Below are 24,168 nucleotides of genomic sequence, written 5' to 3'. Positions count from 1 at the left end.
TTAAAGGCAATTTTCAACACATATTCAGCAAGATAAAGAAGATAAAATCTTCCCAGATCCAAACCCACACCCAAAGACTAAATATAGATATATTACTGTAAGAATTCTACAAACATTTGGTGCTGAGTACATTCCAGTCAGCTGAGGACAATGTTGAAAATCTTGAGGCGATTAAGAGGATGAAAAATGATAAAAATGTTCAATCATTTCTTAATTAAAATACTTTAGACTCAAACATGGATATTTTGACTAATAACAATGAACAAAGAAATAAAGCGACAAATGGACACTCACAAAAAAAGGCAATAAAAAAAACCTATTGTTTACAATCTCATTCCTTATCCAGAATCTGAACCTTGATGTCAGATGGAATAACTGGCTAAAAGGCCTTCTTTTCTATTTAACAAATTCAACATCTACAATGTAAACTGAAAGCTACTTGATAATGAAATGAGAAAAACCTAAGGCGTGGATTTATGTATCACAACCGCAATAACCATCAACGTTCCCAGTAGGCGCTGCCTTTCAAATTTGCAATAATCTCTCCAGTCACCATAACCGACTGTATAAATGAACCAGAAAGTAACAGGAACGGCAGCAACAGCCTGCAAAGTGCTCGAGCCCTCACAGGAAACCGTCCAGACGCACATCATCATTAAAACTGCAGATGTGTGCTCTTACAAAGAGATGTATGTTTGCATGAAGAACACTAGGCCAATCCTGCACAAGAGGTTACAGACGTTCATATCCAGCCGCACAGCTGATGACCCAGTTTCACTGCAGACACCTAGGACTATTGTTCCAATGCATATAGCTGGCTGTCAACAACAAACAGAGGGAATGAAGCACAGCTGAGATATTTCTACAGCACTGGACTGATCCATGGGAAACCCTACACTGTGCACCATTTCACAGAGATTTGGCAGAAATTACAGAACTTTATTCAAAAAAAAAAAAAAAAAAACGCATTTGCAAACAATTTAAATTCCATACTGTGACACATTTCTGGGATGCTTTTGAAGAGACTTTTGACTGTGATTTAGTTGCTGCAGTTCAAGTTTCCACTCAAGACCATCTTGATGTAAATTTTTTTTCAAATTTATCATTTGCCGTAAAATTGCATTACCTGTCTTTAAATTACAAGTTAAATGTTGGCAAGGTTTATGAAGGACTGCATTGCCTGTAGCAGTAGCCTACAATTTAGATTCTCAACTGCTTGATTGTTAATATCACATATGTAACTATATTATCACCCAGCTCTTTATAAAAAGTTGGATATAAGTATGTCTGACTTGATCCATATACATACAATATAAATCACATGGGGGGGGGGGTGAATAAACAGTGTAGCAAATCTCAACTGCTTGATTGCTTGTATCATTGCATAATGTAAAATATGTTATTGGCCCACTCTAATCTGCTAAATGCCACTATAAGGCATTAAGATATTAAGGAAATATATTTTATGTAAAGCTGCTTTGGAACAATGTATATTCTGAAAAGTGCCCCAAAAAATAAATTACAATGCCTAAATGGTTATTTGACTATTTGATCTAGAGGACAACCGATTGATCGGCAGACCAAATTTTGGCATTTTTTAATTAATCGGAATTGGCTGATTGTGCTGCAAATGAGGCCGATTTATAGGCAGGCGCACCGGCGGCCAGCTAAGCGCTGATGCAGGACTCCCTCTGAGGCTGCGTGAGAGACAGAGCAGCTCACACTCTGCAGCAGCGGCTTGTTAACACACAGCTTCAGCTAACAGCCCGTTTCCGAATTACGTTTTACCCGACTAGAATTGATGCCGGAAAGTTATCATATTCACAAGTGCAATAAATCATTTGCATGTGAAAGTAGAAACACGTTCAACAAATTTCTGCGCTGATTATAACGGGCACATTAACTTTGCTCATGAAATGTGTGTGTAGGTCTGACAATATCCTCCACGATTTCATCGCTCGTAGCTAGCACACTCTTAAGCAGTTAGGAGCAGCAGGCTGTGTAATATGTGTGAAATATTTTATTTTTGTTATTATATGGTCATTTGACTAATAGCAGTGTCCAGTATTTCCTATATATTGAGTTATTTGTGACGGCTCATCACTATATCAAAACCGCCACAAATATATTTTCCAAAAGGCTTATACTTCGTTGAATAAAATGAGCGCTTCACGTTTCAGATAGGGGTGCACGATAAATATCGGCCGATAATTAATGTGCATCTCGTCAGTAAAGCCGGTTCTCTAATCAGCGGTAAATTCCATCAGGTGTGTAGAGCAGCTGTTACTACACAGAGCCGTTGTTAACTGACAAGCTGCGCAAATCCACGTTCATTATCATTAAAATGCAGTGCGAGTGTTTTTATATGAATGTTTCTTTGAAAAGAACCGGCTGTCTTCAGAAAAACTTTGATGTCATTTTCACTTTGTCTTTCCTGCAATGCCTGATAAAGTAGAATTTGTGAGCAGTGCTTATTTGATTTCAGCCGTTACCAGAGAAACTGCTATATCGCCGCTCCAGCAGCGCCTCCTGCTGGCAGAGAATTAATTTGCAGTCTGTGGGAAACACTGGTGTCTGTCAGTAAACATAAACAAAAAGCATGTTTCAGACCTATTTTGAGGAAGTGCTTAAGTTTTGAGCCATGTATTATTACTCTAAATTGGGCTACTACTACTATTACTATCTTGTACCCTGCAATAATAATTTGCTCAAACTCACTTTTATGAGATGAATAAAAAAAAAAAAAAAAAAAAAAAAAAAAAAAAAAAAAAAAAAATCGGCCAAACATATCGGCCCAAAAAAATCAGCATCATATATCGGCCATCGGCAGCCCTGATTTCTAAATATCGGCATTGGCCAGTGAAAAACCCATATCAGTCGACCTCTAATTTGATCTAATAACTTGCTTTCTTTGGCTGGCATCACCTTGGATGGAATATAATGTTAACTAATGATTATATTGCATTCAAGGTGATGCAAGCCAAAGAAAAAAAATTTTTAAAGTCAGAGCAAGTTATTAGATTTAAGTTATGATACAAAGGCCTTTTCTTTGGAATAATATGGGAAGATGTATTGAAAATTTAGCAAATAAGCTAAATATGTGTGTGTCTGGTGCTATTAAGTAACCCAATTCCACAAAACTCAACGTGCACTGAGGATCTCAGGGTAGGTATAAGATAAACAAAATGATGTCACACAGAAAGGGGAGAGTCAGGTCACTTGGCAGGTGTACGACAACAAAGAGAAGAGCCTTGCTAATAGTCTTGAAAGCACGTACACACACATGCATTTCAGGCATCCTCAGATTTACACTAATGAGGCACTTTCAATCTTTGGTTACAGCTGAGAGACCGACTAGTTCTTCTTTGCTGAGAAATTACATAATGCCTTTACTGTAGAACAACAACAAGTCTCTTGTTTAGATTCTTTCAGGCACGGTGAACTGTGGCAAGGACTTTACTGGAAAAGTCACGTCACAAGTGTCTTTCTAAAGCTATATTTAATCATGTTACATTTGTGGAGTCAAAACCGAATCTTGATGTTTTGTTCAATACACATAAAAAGCATTGCGGAGCAAAATTTGGGGGCCAACAGGAGGCAAAACCCTCTTAAACATTTGTATGGTTTTCCACAGCGGACAAAACACTTATTAAATGTGAGTGTTTCTTTCCATAAACAAACTACTAGAACATAGGATACTTCTGCTTCCTTTAGCAAACAAAATATCTGGCATTTCTAGGCAATCATGGATGTTCATGAGAACAGTGTTGTTGTTTAAAAACTACTAGTTGAGTCTAAAAGGCTGGACTTTCCTCAAGTATGCTGAATCAGAGAACACGGCCACAGTTTCTGTATGCCTGGCCGCTTTTATTAAAAACCAGGAGGCCCAGGAGACTTATGTGATATCAGTCGCTGACAGAGACACTCAATAGAACTGGAAAAACACTTCTATAGTCTGCAAGTGCTCAAAAGCTAAGAGTTAACTGAAAGATTAGCAGGCAGACTACATTCGGAAAGACTGGGTTTATATTAGATTTCTATTGATTCCACATCAGCACAATCCTTCGCACGTCTGGAAAACATTGAAACCTACAGCCTCCGTTGGGAGAATTGGGCTTCCTGGGATCTGTGTGTAACCATGGAGCTCTTTGATTACTAAAATGTGGTGAAAGGGACTCTCTTGACCTGTTTCTCCAAATACAATTCGGAGAAACCGTATTGTGTCAGAGTACAGATCATTCCATTTGCCTAGACGTAGCTTTTTTCCAAGTGTTCCAGGTTCAATACAAATTAAACTATCATGACAACAAAGCTGAAAGATTGGATATACATTAGATACTTTAGTGTGATTCTTTTATATTTGTTTCAAGTTGAAATGCATTATGTCTAAGTTTTGTGGCTATACTGTAAATATAGTGTGTATTAATGTTTTACTGCCTGTGCGCTACTATTGTACGTGACTTTTAAAAACCACAATTTTTAAAAAAAAAAAAACACCTGAGGGGAAGTGTTGAAACTATTTTCTGTGGTGATCAACATCATAATAGATAGAGCTTAACTTATATTGAATTATATTATGTAATATTCCTTCACACTACCGTTCAAAAGTTTGGAGTCAATAAGATTAGGCTAAGTAATTAATATTTTATTCAGCAAGGATGCATTAAATTGATCCAAAGTGAATAAATAAATGCTGCTTGTTTGAACTTTCTATTCATCAAAGAATCCTGAACAACAGCACAACCATTTTCACCATTTTTATGAAGCATCGCAACTATTTTCCACATTGATAATAATAAATGCTTCTTGCGCACCAAATCAGCATATTAGAATGATGTGACACTGAAGACTGGAGTGATGATGCTGAAAATTAAGCTTTGCATAACAGGAATAACTTTTTAAAATATACTGAAATAGAAAACAGTTATTTTAAATTGTAATAAAATTTCACAATGTTACTGTTTTATTCAAATAAAAAATGCCTTGGTAAGCGTAAGAGATTTGTTTTAAAAACATACACACAGACAAAATTACACTAAACATTTGAACATAGAATACATAGCATAAGCAGCTGCTGCAACAACATACAATACAAGTGTGGATATTTTTTGTCATTCCATATGCCACTGCTGACCGGAGGGCAAAGTACAGTGAGACCTGCTAGAGGCTTTTAAAATATTCAGTTCTGATATGCAGAATCTGAAAGTGAATAAAAATTAACTTCAAAATAAAGCACATGCACATACCAAAAAAATAAAAAAAAATTAAAATGAGCCAAGTTGGAAGTGGAACCATTATGCAAAGCTAATCATGCCTTTTCTGGTCAATGATGACCACCAACATAGATTAGATTATGAGTGATACTGTGGTGCAATCTTTCCTAAATGATCAATATCCCAAGAATTCTAATCAGTCAACTCATTACTGATCTCGACAGAAAACATCTACCAGAAAGAAGCTAAAACTGCATTCTCTGTAATGGGATACAGATGAGCCCTCTTGGATTTCTTCTGGCAGTAGTTCCATCTCCATAATCGCTAGCGGACACTTTCACTGTTTTGAAACAGCATTTCGAGAAAGTCACAAGCCTCAAATTTGGATTACCACAATAAAAACTTTAACTCCCATTACTATTATTATTATTTTCTGTATTCCAGTTTTCATGTGTGGTTCATTAAGGTGGCAAATACCTTGAGAGTACTGAGGAAATTAAAAAAATCTGCAAGGTTATTAGATTTTAGATCTGGCCAGTGAAAGCAAGATTTCCACAAGCAATTCCAAAAGGAGAAAAAGTGCAGCATACAGAAACCTTTATATCAGTTCTCAACTGGTGAGTCACTGACAATGCTAAATGCAAATAATAAACAAATCAAATGTAATAAACACTTTTCTCCCACCTCCGTTATCTGTCATACGCAGAAGCCGTTCCGGCAGATAATGCAGCACTTATGTGCAGCGCACGTGCATTTGAGATATGCTAGTCTCGCGAGTTTGTGTATAGGAGCAAAGGAAGCATAGTTTCCTTACTTTAGCAAAGGAAAACCAGTCTCCTCTTGGTTTAAATCAAAATCCTCCGACATTTTTCTTTACAAATCCTCGGTTTGTACTTCTAATTCATGACTGCGGCATTTTGTTTTGTTCTCTCTCCGCATTCGTCACTAATCATGCAACGCCAGCCTACTACGACATCCGCCAGAACGCCATCCATTTATGACAGATATGGAAGTGAGAGAAAAGTGTTTATTAAGTTTGAAATATTCTTATGAAAATACATGCATTCTCTACAGAAGGCCTTTATTCACCCCCGTGTGCGGCACGTTTTATTATGAATACGCGTGCTTTATTTGATGACTTGTGGACTGTTCAACTGCAATGATAGAGCTTGGAACAGCCTTGGAACAATGCATTTTTTTAATATGGCTTTTATTTTTTTTGTATGTAAAACTGGATTCGTCTGAAAGAAGTCATATACACCTAGGATGCCTCGCGGGTGAGTAAAACACAAGCTAATTTTCATTTTTGTGTGAACTAACCCTTTAAGGATTTTTTGTTAACTTTTATGCAATAATCTATGTTAGTACTTGATGTCTAATACAAATCCTGAAGTTAAACCAATTGAGAATCACTGCTTTAAATTAATAATAGAGGAAGGCCAAGAATGCCAGACAACCAAATACAAAACACATCCTGGGAATTCCAAAGCTTCTAGACGCAAGAACAACAATCTAGGGCTGTGGAGTCTGGGAAACACACACAAAAAAAGCATATTTCTAATAACAAAATGCAGGGCAAAATCTTATGTTTACTAACAGTCTACTCTGTCTTTGACTTTGATTCTGTCGCTATGGTTTTCTTCAACTCAGACACACTAACAACAAATGACAGATAGACAGATAGTCAAGTCCTGTAATCTGATGAGATAACTTCTTTGAATTTGACAACTTTGAAGAGGAAAGGCTCAGGTTAAATGTGAACACCTTCTATATCAGGCCACAGAGTGATTAGACTAACAGCAGAAGTTCAAACCAGACTATTGATATAAACATACTCCTGAGGTGACTTCAGCTCAACATCAAATACATGTTTGTCTCAACAACACCTGCCACCCAGTAGTGTATAATTCAAACAGTTTTGTTTAACTAGTTTATTTAGTCTAATTATAAAACCATCTTTCTTTCAAGATCAGAAAAGAGACAAAATAAGGTAACTGACTAAAGAACAAAACAAAATGCATAAAAGTTCACATAAATAATTGAACAACTAAATATGAAATAAAAAGTAGTAAATATATAAATATAAAAATATGTAAATAAAAAATATTGCAATTAAAATATACATTTCACTGATTGCAAGCTGATCAATGTTTTGGAACATGATAGTTTTCTAGTTGGACTAAAACCATCAGCTGGTCATACCATCTTAAGTCAAGCTAGTTTTTGGGACATGGCAGATGGTAGACTAGACAATAACTGCATTTACATGCAGTACAATGTTATGATTAATAAAAATAGTGTGACTATTGTGACATATTTCATATTTTGAATATTTATTGCCGTAAGAAGACTAAACAATATACTAACTTCTCGAAATATATTAATGAATTTTTCAGAATTTGATTTACAAATAATAATAATAATAATAACAATGGTTATAAGTGAACAAAATCAATATACCGACGAGCAAAAGTATCTTCGTTTATTTAGAAACACACTGTAAATACAATAACAGACTACTTGTTAAGCATCTAGACCTTTTTTCACCCAATCATAAAAAAGCGTTTACGTAAAAATGACATGCGGGATCCAGTTAAAGACCAGCCCGGGTCAACCAGAAACCAGCACCCATGTTCCACACAGTGTGGATCTACCAGCAGGGGGTTAACATCTAGCTGCAGTTAAGTTATAAATGACTCAAATAAAACATCTAAAACATGATCTGCACCCAAAGCAAAAATCTTCGACACCAGGCGAGCCGGTTTCATCGCGTTACAATGACTTCTGGTAGAAATTCAAGGCTCTCTTACCTCAAACGCTGCAGTGCTCAAAGCGTGCTTTCCTCGTTCACTCTCATTCCCTTTAAACGCTCACAAAACACCATCCAACATTGTCTCCTCCTCGGGACTGTGAGACTGGTTACCGCAAACACGCCGAGTTGTCCTTCTATTCCACTGGTTGCACAATGAACGTCGCGAGACAAACTACTTTGTTACAGTGTTGCGCTATGGCGTTTGACTGGAGCAAAAACGTTCTGAAATGTATCAAAACAAACCGCGCGTTACAGTTTTGGAACTTTTATGCTTCGCTGCGGGTTTTAGACGAATGTAAAACGGTCTCAGAATGGAGAGACACAAATCACTTATTACACTGTAGCAACTTGTATTCTAGTCCGCGTGTCTCATAGGGCGGGACCAGCAGCAGTTAATGGGAGCAGTGAGGTGTCTCTTACAAATCCTGACCGTGTCTGGCGCATGCTTGACTGTTTATTCATTCAACGAGCTTGAATAGAACATTTGTTCAAACCCAATTCTTGCTCTTGAAGGAGGTATTAGGGTGCATGGATGCTGATATTGGGATGTTTTTCAAATTAGTTTTAGGCTGTAGTGTAGGTCCAGTGTCATTTTAATGATTTTATCTGTTAGATTAATGGATATTTATAAGCGATGACTGTCTAAGAAGCCATGCAGGCAGTAAGATTTTTGACTTATGTTTCATATTGAAACATATCCAGTGCCCAATGTAAAGTTATAAAATGAATAAGACTGACCTCGTGTGGACAGTCAACATATTTCAACTGGTGTAGTTTCTAATTCTATACAAGGTATCTATCTGTCTAAATCTAAATTATGTGTCTTTACATGTGAAATAGATATACATCTGTTTTATTTTTGTTTAGTTTTATTTTTGTGTGAAACACTATGTGCTGCCATTTTTGACAGGTCTCCCTGGAAGAAGAGACTGTGATGTCTCAGTGGGATTCTCCTGGCTAAATTAAGGATAAATAAATAAATGAAGGTAAGGTGAAATAAGCATTCTGTATACCAAAACCACCTACTGTAATTAAAGTATATGGGCATTCCCCTCTCTATCTTTACACTTTTTTTCTCTCTCTGTGCTGCAGCCAAGATTAAAGATGGAGAAAGGCCCAAGAGTCTTCTCTGGTTTCACTGCTACCACGTGCCTGTTGTCTATCAAGGGCTGTGCTGCTTGCTCTCTCTCTCTCTCTCTCTCTCTGTCTGTCTGTCTCTCTCTCTCTCTCTCTCTCTCTCAATCTCTCTCTCTCTTGGTCTCCTCTCTCTCATCTCTCGCACTCTCTCACTCTCTCCCTTCTCTCTCTCTGCTGTCTCTGCTCTCCTTGCTCTCTCTCTCGGGTTTGTCTTGGGTTAAATAAATAAGAGCGCACGAGGAACACTGGCTCCAGTTCCTCTCATGCTGGGCTGCTCCAGAACTTCTGATCTCGGTAAGATCATATAAAAAAAAGCACAGACTCACAATATGACATGTTTGTATTCTGGTGTTGCCAATATGGTATAAAATAAAAATAACTATATATATATATATATATTTTAGAATGTATATATTGTTTTATGTATAATAGCTTAAATAATTATTTATAATAACATTATAAATTAAAGTCCTTTTTGAGATGTTTTAATACATTTTAATGGTGGATATAATATGGGAGTTTGCTAAGTAAGGCAAATGTTCATGAATTCCACAAGAAATGCTTGATTCTGATTGGTCAGTTATAGCATTCAGAAGTCAGACATTTCTTAATATTTGTCATCGTCATGGCAACACTTTTTCGGGTAACTGAAACGGGTGCAGTTTTCATGTCTATCGACGCAGCTGCATCCTTCTTATGTCTCAGTTATGGTTAGTAGTAAAAAATGACCAGGACTTCAGTATTACTATAAGCCCAATATCGTCTTGTACATTGTAAGGTACTGTTTCTTCAAGAAAAAGTCATTTCAAAAATAATTTCAACTCAAATAAATATCTAATGTCCACGTGTTAATTTATTTGGTGAGCAGCCATGTAAAATGAATTGGTGAATTTTATTCTTTCATCCATTGAAACCATTACAGTGCAACATTTGAGCTTACCCACTTCAATAGGGCAATGGGTGAATAAATGATTCTCCCAAAAGGAAATGGGATTCTTTAGATATGGTTAGAGTTATGAAAAAAATTGTTTAGCATACAAAGTGTTAAAAATTATCATCTTGTTGAATTATGCTGACATAAGACTTAAGCCATAATGTTAAACAGGATGAGAAAACTTATAAATTATTCATAGTTGTTCTCCATTGTTCTAATTTCCATGGTTTTGAACACTATTTCAGATTTCTCATGTGGATTCGTTATTTTAATAATGTTTGGGAGAGCTGTCCCAAAAATGCGTTAAAAATTAGTTAAAAATAAATAAATAAATAAATAAATAAATAAATAAATAAATAAATATATGAGTAAATGTATTATTTTATATGAGCAATTGTGGTATTTATTTACCTCAGAATGTGATAGACTGTTTTAATATAGTCTTTCCTGCCCACACATCTCCCACAACAATCTGTTTTGTTTGTTAGAAAAATGTTAAATTACTTATTTATGTAGAATATACTATTAGAATAGTAGTAGTAGTAATAATAATAACTTCTGGGGGTTTTTCAAAGCAAAAAAAAAAAAATATTACACTGGTTTGCCTTCTAAAACAATGTACATTTTATAGTGATCATAACAAAACAAAAACACAGTTATATAGGTTTTCTAAAGACACATAAATGTTTATTTATTTATGTATCATGATTCTTTAACAGAAAAGTGTGCAGACTGTTGCTAAAAAAAAGCATCATAATCTCCATCTCTTGTTGCATGCTCTCATTTTGAATGACAAATGCCAGGCAAAGCTTATGTACTGTTACATCAATATTGCTAAATTATTTAGCTGCTAGCAGCAGCCTACGCCTTCACCATTCAGAAAAGATTTTACTCAGGCAAGTGTGATTTACCCTTTAAATGATCATTTAAAAGATCTGCCTCCAGAGCTGCTGCAGCGGCGATGACAGACAATCAATCCAGTCCCCAGGGGGAATCATTACATATGCATTTGTTTGTCTATAAAATGTTAATATGTGCATGTAGGCATGTGTTATTTAGTGTGTTTTCACATCATGAATAAAGCAAAATAAAGAAATAACCAATTGGAGTTATTAATGCTGTAAAGGAGGGTCCTTGGATCTGGATCTGTAATGTGTGTGTATGTGGCTGTATGTCTGTGTGTATCATTGCAGGGGCTGACAAGATGCATGTGCATTGCTGTAAGCATGGGGAAAGGCCTCTGTCTGATTAGCATTCAGTCCTTGCACAGACTGCATCAAGGAACTCCATGGCCAGCCCCCCTCCTCTCTCCTTCACGTTCTCACTCTCTCCCCCCTCTTTCTGCATCATTCTGCTGGACCAGAACCCCTCAGTACAAAACAAAAGAAACATCTTGTGTGATAAAGATTTCGGCAACAGGTAATTTTTTGTTTTTTAGAGTTTTCAGTTTTTTGGATTTTCTAAGTTGTCAGATCAAGTTACTAGTGCAAAGAAATTCAAGCAACTAAAGAATAAATGTGTTTGAAGGAATTTTAGATATACAGGTGTTTTGAGTATCATTTGAAGAATATTTAAACAATATCTGTTAAAGAATATTTTCTTTGGCATCCTAGTTAGTGCAATTTTTTTTCTCCAAGAAATTAGTTTTTAATGTGTGGACACACCTGTGGCATGATTTCAAGGATAGATTGTTGCACAAAGGTTATTTTTAATGCATTTGATTATATACAAACTGTGTGTGTTTGTTTTATAAAGATAATTTTTTTATGCTTTTGATTTTTTTAATTCTCTTATGCTTACCAAATCTGCATTTATTTGTTAAAATTAGAGTAAAAAAAAAAAAAATTTATTTATGTGGTGATTAACTGTTATTATTATGAATGTTGAAAACAGTTCTGCTGCTTAATAGTTTTGTGAAAACTGTGATACATTTTGTTTTTCAGGATTATTTGTTGAATAGAAATTTTATTATAGGAGTATTTATTTAAAATAAAATAAAAACTTTTGTTGCATTATAAATGTCTCTTTGTTTTTGCAATTTAATGTAACCTTTCTGAATAAAAGTGTAAATGTTTTTCTAAAACCTTTGAATATGTACTGTAGATCAAAGTGTACAGTACATTTAAAAAATACATAATAAGTACTAAAATCTTAATCTTATTAATCTCTCTTTGGTTTATAATGTCAGTATGATTGTCTAAACTACTTTATTTTTTATCATTTATTGCACTGACATTCTTTTTTGCCTTTGTGTCAGATGTATTATTGTATAAGGCCATTGGAAAGCAGCTAAATAAAGACAGTTTAAGTCTGACTGATGAGCCCATGTGATGAACGTAACCTCCCAAGTCAGTCCAGACGTGGACCAGGTAAGTCCGAATCTGTTTCATACATCATCAACACCTTTCCTCCAATCTGAGTCACAGTCACTCAGCCAGGCAATCGCTCAAATAGATGAGCCTGACCTTTCTGAAAGGGGCTCCAACTGAGACACCAAAGGCAGAAGTGATACAAGACTTGAGAGTTTACTAAATGTCAGATATCTCATTAGTAGAATTTACCAGACTTGAGCAGGTTAAATCCCAGTAAGTGATGTCTATAATTACCAAGACTGATGATTAAATCACTGGTGAATGTGAACAAACATCGGAAACCATTAGCTGCAACAATGCTAAAACTGAGTTTTAGACAAAGTGCACTGGACATATGGTCAACATAATGACTGTATTGTGAATAAAAGTCATGTGGGCGTGTATGGAGATGTTGTTTTGACCATAAGTGGCATTCATGGAAACAGAATTTAAGCAATGAAAGCTGGATGCAAATTTTGTTTCACTGGTTAAACAAGTTCTTAGCAAGAAATTTATCTGAATGCACATGGAAGTATATGATAATTGGACATCCAGAATGACGTGCTTATCTGCTGCTTGCATCAAGAGAGCAAAAGTAGCCGAGACATCACCTCTGTGGTTTATTTATTCAGCAGCCCTGTCTCTACTCAGTTGTTTGAAAAGATAATCCACCCACACATGCAGACCGGGTGCACCTGGCCTCTCTGTGGGTTGCCAGGTACCATTTGTGTTTTCAATCAATTGTGCATTTAAAGGGTAACAGGCTTGGTGATATTGATAGTAGTATAAAGTATTTTTCAACAGAAAGACATTATGTAAGTCACACCTTATGAAATGGTTAGTCAAATGTCTGTATTGACATTGAAACAGATTTTTAATTAGCAAATAGACTTAAAAAACAGTTTAGGTGACAGCTTAGCAAAACTATGATTTGCTTGCCTTTGACACGTCGTATTATGGGAAGAGGGAATATGGTTAGTATTATTGTATAAAAATTTGTATATGCCACTGTAAACAAGATTTTTTTTTTTTTTTAAATGAACACTTTTATTCAGAACGGATTCATTAAATTGATCAAAAGTGACAATAGAGACATGTACAATGTTAGAAAATGTTTCTATTTCAAATAAAAACTGTTCTTTTGAACTTTTTGTTCATTAAAGAATCTGGAAAAACAAAATGTACTACAGTTTCCACAAAATTTATAAGCTGCACAACTGTTTTGATCATTAATAATTGTAAAACAAACAAACAAATAAAAATAAAAAATCTTGAGCTGCAAATCAGCATATTAGAATGATTTCTGAAAGATCATGTGACCCTGAAGACTGGAGAAATGATGCTGAAAATTCAGCTTTGCATCGCAGGAATAAATTACATTTTAAAATATATTAAAATAGAAAATGGTTCTTTAAAATTGTAATCATATTTCCCAATATTAGTGTTTTTGCTGTATTTTGATCAAATAAATGCATATTTAAAAAAAAAAACCACATTTTTATTTTCAGACATTACAGGTAAACGCTGTACATTTCAAATTAGCATTTGTGACCCTGGACCACAAAACCAGTCTTAAGTGTAAATTTTTCAAAATTGAGATTTCCATTGATGTATGGTTTGTTAGGATAGGACAATATTTGGCCGAGATACAATTATTTGAAAATCTGGAATCTGAGGTTGCAAAAAAAAAAAAAATCAAAATATTGAGAAAATCGCCTTTAAAGTTGTCTAAATGAAGTTCTTAGCAATGCATATTACTAATAAGATACAATTATTTGAAAATCTGGAATCTGATATATATATATATATATATATATATATATATATATATATTAATAAAAAAATTTTTATATATATATTTACAATGGGAAATGTAAAAAATATCTTCATGGAACATGATCTTTACTTAATATCCTAAAAATAAAATTTTTTTGGCCCATACAGTGTATTTTTGGCTATATTGCTACAAATATACCCCAGTGACTTAAGACTGGTTTTGTGGTCCAGGGTCACATATATGCTAAATGTACATTTAGCCAACTTTTAGGTGTACACTAGCATATAAATGACCTCAAAGCTGACAGATATGGACTAAAAACCACAAAACTCCAAATCTTCTTTCATGGAGACATGTGTCAGACAGTTCTAGGAAATAATTATAGGCAGAAATGTGATGACAGGCTGTGAATCCAGCAGTTCAGAGTTATAGAGAGCAACATTTGATAAGTAACGATATATATACCATTATATTTCCTTTATTGTTCAGCCACATGACTTATTAAATATATATATATATATATATATATATATATATATATATATATATATATATATATATATATATATATATATATATACATAGATGAAGATATAGACGTTCTAATCTACATCACTTAATGTGTTCGACTTCATAATGAATTGTTCTATTAAGAAACTGCAATGGCTAATTGCTCTGAGGCCCCTCGCTGCAGTGAATCTCAGGACCTTGTTCTCGCTCATGCAGTTTATCACTGGTTTTTATTGGTGGATCGTCCAGAGCAGATGAGAGCTTCGGCAAAGCACTCACTGCTAGTTTCATTCTGATTTATATCTAATGGGGGACTGGGGGGTCTCTTCCTAGTCCTTTTTAGACTTTAATGATGAGCTACTCCAGAGCTCACTGATGGCTGGCCTGGTTTGATTAATGTAAAGTCATCTAATCTGCTGATGAGGGATACCAAACGTTCATCTGCACTCAAGCCACCAAATACCAACAATAAAAATCTCAGCAGCCCCAGTTTTTTTTTTTTTCTCAGAGAGGGTGGGACTATAGTTTGAGCAGCAGCCAGTCACTGGCTTTCTAAGGCAGAGCTGTTGGAAGTTGTAATCAGCATCTGAGGTTTCACGTTTATTGATACACTAGTGAAACTATGTGCCGTAGACTGATTTGTGTGTCCCAAAAAATCTAATTCTAGTTAAATTCAAGCCAATGCTTATATACTGCATTCAGTCAGTCCTTGGCCCATCGTTCCTAAGTGATGGACAAGGAATGTTGTTTCCGAGCCAGAACAGTACTTAAGCAGTGTTGAAATATAAGTACAATGATTCTGCACTATACAGACCAAGTTTCCTCTAAGTAGCTTTTTCAAAAATTAAATGTTTGAACCAAAGGTAATTCTGTGGTGCTGCAAGGAAAATTTGCTTTGCTTTGGGTCTTAGAATGGATAGGTGTTTATCAAGTCATTATGGCATTTTGCTTATATGTTACACAGCAGTTAGTGCATTAAGGGATGCATCATATCAGTTTCACATCAGTTATCTGGCAATATTATAGATTTTTTAAACTTATTGTATCAGTCCAAATTGGATATTTCATAATGTATGCTCATTTCACCTATTTTTACACCTAAAGTTTTAAAAACTCTAATTTAATAACACTGTTAAGTGTTAAGTATCAAATCTAAAACTGAATATCCATTTTTAATACTCTACATTATATGTTGTAATGGCTCAGTTCAATTAAGTGTTAAGTATCAAATCTAAAACTGAATATCCATTTTTAATACTCTACATTATATGTTGTAATGGCTTTTTTTTTTTTGACACTATATAAACATTTTTAGACCTATGACCCACATTCTCAGAGTAAATAATGACAGAATTTTCATTTTTAGGTAAAATATCCTTTTAACATTAGTTGCTGCATTAACTAACGATATGCAACACATTTGTTACAGTTTTTTTTTTGTCTTTGTTAACAGTAGCTAATAAAAATACAAATGTTCATTAATTCACATGAGCTAAGGTCCATTAAATAATATTAACAGATACAACTTTTGATTTTAAAAATGTATTAGTAAATGTTGAAATTAACTGAGATTAGTATTTTTCATAGATAGTTATTGTTAACTAATAAAACTTTATTGTAAAGTGTTACCATTTTTTTAACTGTTGTTTGACTTTATAAATGTGAAGATTGTTTAAAACTCTCATATTGCCAAAAATGTCTCAAGTTGCATCTCAACCTGTGATGTTCCTGTCTTCCTCACATGGATGAAGAAATTGTTCATTTCCACCCAAGCAGAAATAGACAAAGCTTTGGCTCAGAAACAACACAATTACTCGATTGACTGACAATATATAGCGTGTTTTCCCAACCTCAGAGAGTCTCTTGTTTTGGTTAATTCCAGAGTACAGGGCAGTGATTATGATGAAGATGATGAAGATGATGATGGCAGATGAGGGGTGGGCAAGGGTGTATGATTTAAATCTGGTCACGGGCTGTGTCCACGTCTGACCCTAATCCTCTTGCAAGCAGAATTATGTGGTGTGGGATTAGTGAGCTTTTCCCTTTTCCTGTGCGAGACATCCACTCTTTATAATGACGGCCCAGCAGGGTGGACCACAGGGCAGTGCAGGGGAAGAACACATAGAGGAAGCATTCGATTCACACTGAACTTGCTTGAGGTCCATATTATATTAGGCAGAAAGTCTCTCCCCCTGCATCATATAAATGCTGCATGACTGTATTCATCATAGCAGGTTCCAAATCTATTATGCAGTAGGTTGGTGCAGAAATACTGCAAGAACATGGTTGATTATCAATATGAGCATGATTCAGACAAATCTGATCTATTGCCTTATTCGTTTCTCTTTTTGTGCTATAATAATCTTCTCTGATGCAAACACATTTTGGAGACTAACTACTGTAACTAAAAGAGGTAACACTACTACTGATTTAATTGTTTTCTGTTATTTATTCCTGTAATGGCAATGTACATCAGTAGCCATTACTCCAGTCTTCAGTATCACATGATCCTTCAGAAATCATTCTAATATGGTGATTTCCTGCTCAAGAAACATTTCTTATTTGAAAACTGCTGTATAATATTTTTTTTGTGGAAGATGTGATACACTAAAAATCAGCTTCTAAAATTCCATCACATTATATATATATATATATATATATATATATATATATATATATATATATATATATATATATATATATATATATATATATATAGTGATAGAAAACAGATGTTTTAAATCGCAATATTATTTCACAATACCATTTTTACTGTTTCACTTTTAAATCAAATAAATGCAGCCTTAGTGGGCATAAGAGACTGCTTTCAAAAACATAATGAGTCAACAGAACACAATACACGGGAACACTAGAAAAGCATTTCAAATCAGAATGTTGTTAAAAAGTCACATATGTCTGTCAACACAAATGACTCAAACTGTTTAAATATTTTAATAAATACATCTGGTGCAAGTCGGGTCAAGCAGAAAGCCTCGGGTAGGTGAGCCAATAACAGTGTTTACGGCATCTGCTTTATTCACATCTGAGTTGTTGGAGGGTTTTGCATCAGGCTCTACGCAATTCATTGTTCTTAAGTACAGACTATGCAGCACTTCCATATGGCAAACCCTGAAGCACTTTGGCACACACACACCTTGCCAGGTGAGAGCACTACAGTCGGTAAGAATAGTGATGCATTTTTCTTTTATGAGCTGAATGTAGGACCGATTTATGATAGATAGATAGATAGATAGATAGATAGATAGATAGATAGATAGATAGATAGATAGATAGATAGATAGATAGATAGATAGATAGATAGATAGATAGATAGATAGATAGATAGATAGATAGATAGATTTAGGGTTAGCTATAGTAAAGTGTTTTGCATATTCATCCCAGTCCACTTAACCAAACCCATCCATCATTTATAAAGCCGAGACCCCCTCCCCCTTCCATCAGCAACTATCCATCTGCCAAGCCCAATTCCTCCTCCCTGCATTCTTGTTTTCTCTACAGTATCTCGCCCTCCATCTCTCTCTCTATCACAAACAGAAGCTGCTCCCTCCCGCCAGCTTTGGCACATGTGGGAGTGAGCGAGGAGCAGAGGTAGGGATGGATGCTACCATTGTGAGTTGCTTGGGCGTGTTCAGGGAGCTCCTCCTATAATGAACGGATCGGGAGGAGGGATGGAGAGTGCGAATGGGAGCGCTCGCATCCTAATCTTCCTGTTCAGCATCTCCGCTGGCTCTCTGGATGATGCCTCTCTCTCATGTTTGAACACAGGCCGTCATTACCGGATGCTCAGCTTTTTGGGGGATTGTAAATTTGACATTTTAAAAAATCAAAGGACTTTTTTTGTTGCATAATCAGCATAATTTGACGGTAAGAAAGTTTATGTTTTGTGTATATAAATATAGTGATATAGTGTATTACATGGTTTATTTTGCTTTGTTTTGCCTTGAAAGTCCATACTTAAGGGTTGCAATGTACAGTGAGGCTCTCTGCAGATTAAAACTTTATGAAATATTAAAGGGAAGAACCATGTTTGAAGCTCACAGAGGCTTTCAGTGCACAGAAAACTCAGCCAAAGGGAGTTTCTCTTTAAAATAAAGACATTTAGGTGTTTAGATGATGCTTCCGTTTATAGAATGAATCAATGAGCATCTGGTTGCTGCTTAGTAGATTTTGGAAGCAGTTAGATAATCGATACACAGTGAAAATATTTCTCCTGCAGTGACTAAGTGATGCAATAATTTAATAAGATAAAGTGCACGATCGTCACCACTTTCGGAAAGCAGAACACTCATCAATCACAGAGGGAGGTTTTGCTGGAAGCATTATTAAACTTACTTTTGCTAATTTAGTATTTAGATAGATACTCACAGAATAGAAGAGAAATCTGTTGGCTTACTCCTTCTGACGTAAAAAGCATCAAATTTATGAAAATGAGATGATGCAAGAGTGTGAACTGATTTAACTATAAAATTGATATTTATCACTTTCAGTTCACTCCAGCATGTGTGTTCAGAAATGTGTGGTTGAATGCAAGTTGTGTGTTTATAGTGTGCGTGCTAGTTGTGTACCGAAGGCTGGGGGATCTACTTGCAATGAATGAAAACATATGCATTATTTATATCCTCTAAATGTCTCACAGGCACCAGAAGAGCCATTATAGCCTTTCTCAGATACAAAAACTGTTCATTAATCGCTCATGATGAAGCTAGTTGTGTAATAAATGCTTCTCTTCTGTATGCTACGTACAACTGCAGGTGAACTTATTCATACTGGCAACTTAACCTGTCAAGCAAACCTAGAAAAAGCGTTTCTAACTCCCCATCCCAGATTTTGTTGGATCATTAGCTGTCTTCTGTGGCTTTCACACTGCTCCTCTGTGTATTCCTGGTGATCAAAGGCAGAAAACATGTTTTAGAAATATGACTTATTAGAGGCACCTCGCGGCAAGGGAATGCAGGGCGAAAACAAATCTTGGAGACTGCTTTGAGTTAGCAGAAGCGAAGCTCAAACACGGCATCAAATTCGGACCAATTTTTGCACTAAAATGTGAAATGTTTCACAGTCAGATATGAGGCTAAAGCTCCAAAGTAGAGCTGGCATATACTCAGACTTTTCAAAATAGCATACAATTCCCACAAGGATAAATGGATACATCCAGGCCCACATGGAATCTGCTCATTTGGAATGCATGTCATTTTTAAAAAGCAAAAAAAATTTTGCTTTTTTAATGAATATTTTGGCTATTATTAAAAAAAATATGAGTCTAAATTCATTTTCAGCCATGTTTGAATTCGTTGCACGGAATTTAATTTGTGCTAAACTGGTTACTGTTGTTTACTCAGACTTTACCTTATGTCACTATTCAAAGTGAAAAGTAACAACATTTTACTGTATTCTAAATAAATTTTAAGGAACAAAAATGCATGTATAGATATCAAAATACACAGATTTCCTCCTTAGACATACTTTAGAAAAGTATTATTTGAGACAGGGCTTAGCAATGGGTCAATGGGTCAAATCAAACCTTACCCTGTGTCACTATTGTAAGTAAAAACTAAAAACATTTAACTGTATTTTGAATAATTTTCATGATAACTGCATTCATACATATCCAATCTCACAGATTCCCTTAGATCCTTAGATGTATGTTATAAAAGTTATTAAAGATGGGTGAATTCTGCAGATACTGATATATTAATATATTGATGTTGATATGATATGTTAATATATTAAATGTTTCTGGTATGTATGTATATGCACACACTTCAAAATTCTAAATTTCACATTTAATAAAATGTTTTAACAGACATGTCTTTGTAATTAATTGTGAAATTTATAGCAATTTCTGAGTAAAAATATATTTCAATCCACCTTATTTTTCTATGGTGATCCAAATATAGAGCAAAGATGTCAAATCTAATAGCATTTAATGTTGAGATCTTGTTATACAAAGAGTTATGTTTGTACTTTCTGCCTAAACTTTTAGCCTGTCTTTATCGACTGCTCATGTATTTAGTCATCTGTAACTAAGCTACAAGGACAAAAGTGAATGTGAGCTTGTGCAAAAGAGCTCTGTTTTTTCAACATAGCTTTAATGTAATGCCAGTTCTGCAGTCCTACAGTTGGCTTGTGTTTTATGTTTGCGAGAGAAGCATTTTTCCAGACAGTGAGTCTCAGGAGAGAGCAGAAAAAACTGAAACTCACGCTTTAATGTACTGCAAAAAGAGCTTTCTTTTTCTCCCACTCCTCTTTGCTTTTGTTTGAACCTGCTTCCTAAAACCATGAGGATTAACCTTTTTTTAAATCTGTTTTATCTGTCAAGAGCATGACAGGTGTCACAGTCAACATCACCACAATTTAGTGCTATTTTTAAATCTTTTTTATGTGTGAAGAGCATGACAGGTGTGGAGCTTTCTTCAAATAACAAACTGAATTAAAATAAATAAATAAATAAAACATATACAGGTATTAATGGTCAGCTATAGAAGAAAATGTTGCTGAATTTAGCAAGTGCATGAGTGTCTGCAGACTCTTTAATATTTTACTAGAGCTCCGCTCACAGCAGGGTTCTCCCTAATAGATCGACATGACAGCTTTTCATCCTGAGCCTCTCTGATTTACTCCATTTGTGCTGCTTTTTAATTGAATAATTATGCATTCGGACAAAGACATTTTATGTGCATTGGTGGTTTTAACTATGCAAATCCATTCGAAGAGGATGAGCCACCTTGTTTTATATTAAGCATGTGTTACGGTTCACATTTGATTGGGTAGTGTGCGTCAATTTTCAGATATTTACTGTATAAGTCAATATGAAATCAAATCATATTCATCATTTATTAATTAAAACTTGATCTTCATGAAACGGCTTTGCTTTTTCTGCTGACATCACTGAGGCTGCATGGATATAACCTCTGTTTTAGCAATTTTGCAGTCAGTCTAACTTCATTCTGGTACATGATGCCCACTTTTCAATGTCCAATCAATTGCCAATTTCTAAAATAAAACCTGTCCAATTATATTATCAGGATATTTTCAATAAAATATCACATTTAACTCAGAAAGTTCTCATATCATAGTTTAATATCTTAAGACTGTACAACACTCTTTCATGGCAATTTGTAACTATTTTACATTTTGGCAAATTCGTAAGAAGTCATAATATTTCATTTCAAACTAATTTGCCACTGAGAGATGGAGAGGGCAGAGGATTTGGAAAACAGTTATTATTAATTGGTGGGACAGAAATAACTTATATAATCTTGTATGTAATACAAGTTGCAATGGGAAAAAAAATTATATTTCATTAAAGCTTTTCTGTTCACTTATTTCTTAACCCTGCTCATGCATTTTCAAACACAATGCTAATTTTGCGGTCCAAACGCACCTGATTCAGAGACTACTGGTTATTTGTTTAAATTTTAATTATATACTATAGCTGTAATCAGAGATGATAAAATACCACATGTTATCTATATACTTGCTCTCATAAACCTACCATTTAAAGATAATTTAGTCTTCCAAAGGGTAACATTTGGTTAATGGATACGAGGACATTTATGACCCCCGTCATGTCAAGGAAATCAATAACACTCAGTGTGTTCCTAATGGGTCTCGCTAATACAGACCTCTGGTTGTCATTAGCACTAGGATGCTATTCACGATACACTGGGTGATCCACAGCTGCTTATCTGTACTAAATCTCATCATCTACAGTTAACACTGTAGTGCTGAAAGCGTATAAACACAAGTTGTTTAACTTAACACATGCCATGCTACAAATGGAGTCTTGTCAGCTGTTGGAGATCTTGATAACACATCACGCAGAATGTTTTATGTGTGCGCTGCTGAATTGCAAAGCATGGAAATCAATCAATAACTTGTGTTGAATTTGTTATAGTAATATGTGCACCTGCATGCTCAGAAATAGACGTGGGTCTAGACACGCGTCTCCTCTTCAGCTTAATGGACCTCTCAGATTGTATTTATCTCTCCTGATCTGTCTGTGTGTGTGTGCGTGATAGTATTAAAAGCGTGTTATCGAATATGTGGCTACCACAAGATTAAAAATGGAGGATACTGTAGATTTGAAAATGCACGTGCATGTAGTTCATTTCATTGCTTTCATTGTAAGGTATTAGATTTAACCCTTTGATGCATGACGCCCAGTATAGATCTTTCAATGTTTCAAAGCTATTTTTAACCATTTATGTGATCTTACATCCAAACCACCAAGGGTGATGATCTTAGACTTCTACATACACACACACACACACACACACACACATACATACATACAAATTGGGACTTAGGCCTGTCTGAAGTGAGCACAGTTTATTAAACCATGGCACACCTGAGAAGCAAATCCCAGTCAAGCATCTTAATTTGGTTCTCCAGATGTCTGAAATGACCTGGGTCTTTACTGTGATTAATTACTGAATATTATAATGAACCCTCATACCTGCAATTATAATGCTAGATTGACTGTTTTATATGCATGTTTCATAGAGCGTTGTTTATCCTTAGTAAATTATGTAAATATCTTTCTTCATGAAGCTCATTGTTTTGCATGCATTTGTGTTCATTACAGCACATGATTAAAGGGAGAGAAACTGCACACGGGAGCAGGGAAATAGGTGCATACGTGAACTCAGAAAGCAGCGGTTATATAACACCCAGCTGGCTGTTTCATCAAGGGAGAGCTGGAGAGGAAAGTGCTGGGTGGGGTTGTGTAGAAATATATATCAGCATGCACTGTGCTCTGTATGCAGCTGCTTATAACAAGGAGGAAAGCTTTTCACCAAGTTATAGATGTATATGACAAATTGCATTTAATTTAGACTTTTTTTTTTTTCTTTTTTTTTTACATTTAAATTTTAGACAAAGATTTTTAAAATAAATACAAATAAATGAATAAAATCTTTTTGTATGTAATATAAGAGTAATACAATTAAATGTAAAGAAAAAAATAAAGATACCTTAAAAACTGATTATTATATTATATTATAATTTGTTTAATTTATTTATAATTTTTATTATACTTAATATGATTTGTAATTGGGAGGGGTAAATTCATAATATTCTCATAATAAATCATTATTTTTTTCTAAAATGTTTATTTATCTTTTGTTATTTTTTATGTTTACATTTTAGACAAATGGTAAATAAATAAATATTTTTGTAATATAAAAATAATACAATAAAAAAGAAAAAAAAAACATTCTTTATATTATATTATATTATTTGTTTTATGTATTATTTTTCATTATATGATAGGGGCTATTATATTCCGTAAAGTAAAAAGATTTGTTTCAGAGAAATAAGTTATATTTTGAAAAATTGCAACGCTAAACTATATTTTTCTGCAGTAACAACCAATGAATTGTTTACCATGAGATCACAAACTTGCATTAGGA

The 24,168-nt window shown here is 34.7% G+C and overlaps 2 protein-coding genes across 2 annotated transcripts in view; one reads left to right on the top strand and one right to left on the bottom strand.

The window, feature by feature from the left end:
- The window catches only part of LOC109084237 (A-kinase anchor protein 13-like), a 97,905-nt gene extending 89,467 nt beyond the window's left edge, over positions 1-8,438 (bottom strand). Inside the window, exon 1 of the mRNA XM_042715912.1 lies at positions 8,024-8,438. The gene's annotated coding sequence lies outside the window, so the exon portion shown is untranslated. The remainder of the gene's footprint in view (positions 1-8,023) is intronic.
- Positions 8,439-11,309: 2,871 nt separating this feature from the next.
- LOC109059432 (synaptic vesicle glycoprotein 2B-like) overlaps positions 11,310-24,168 on the top strand; it is a 28,181-nt gene continuing 15,322 nt past the window's right edge. Inside the window, exons 1-2 of the mRNA XM_042715160.1 lie at positions 11,310-11,515; positions 12,354-12,465. The gene's annotated coding sequence lies outside the window, so the exon portion shown is untranslated. The remainder of the gene's footprint in view (positions 11,516-12,353; positions 12,466-24,168) is intronic.

This window comes from Cyprinus carpio, chromosome A25 (assembly GCF_018340385.1).
Source record: "Cyprinus carpio isolate SPL01 chromosome A25, ASM1834038v1, whole genome shotgun sequence".
NCBI classification, from domain to species: Eukaryota; Metazoa; Chordata; class Actinopteri; order Cypriniformes; family Cyprinidae; genus Cyprinus; species Cyprinus carpio.
The sequence above is the reverse complement of the archived record's forward strand: the minus strand, read 5'-3'. Positions and strand labels throughout refer to the sequence as shown.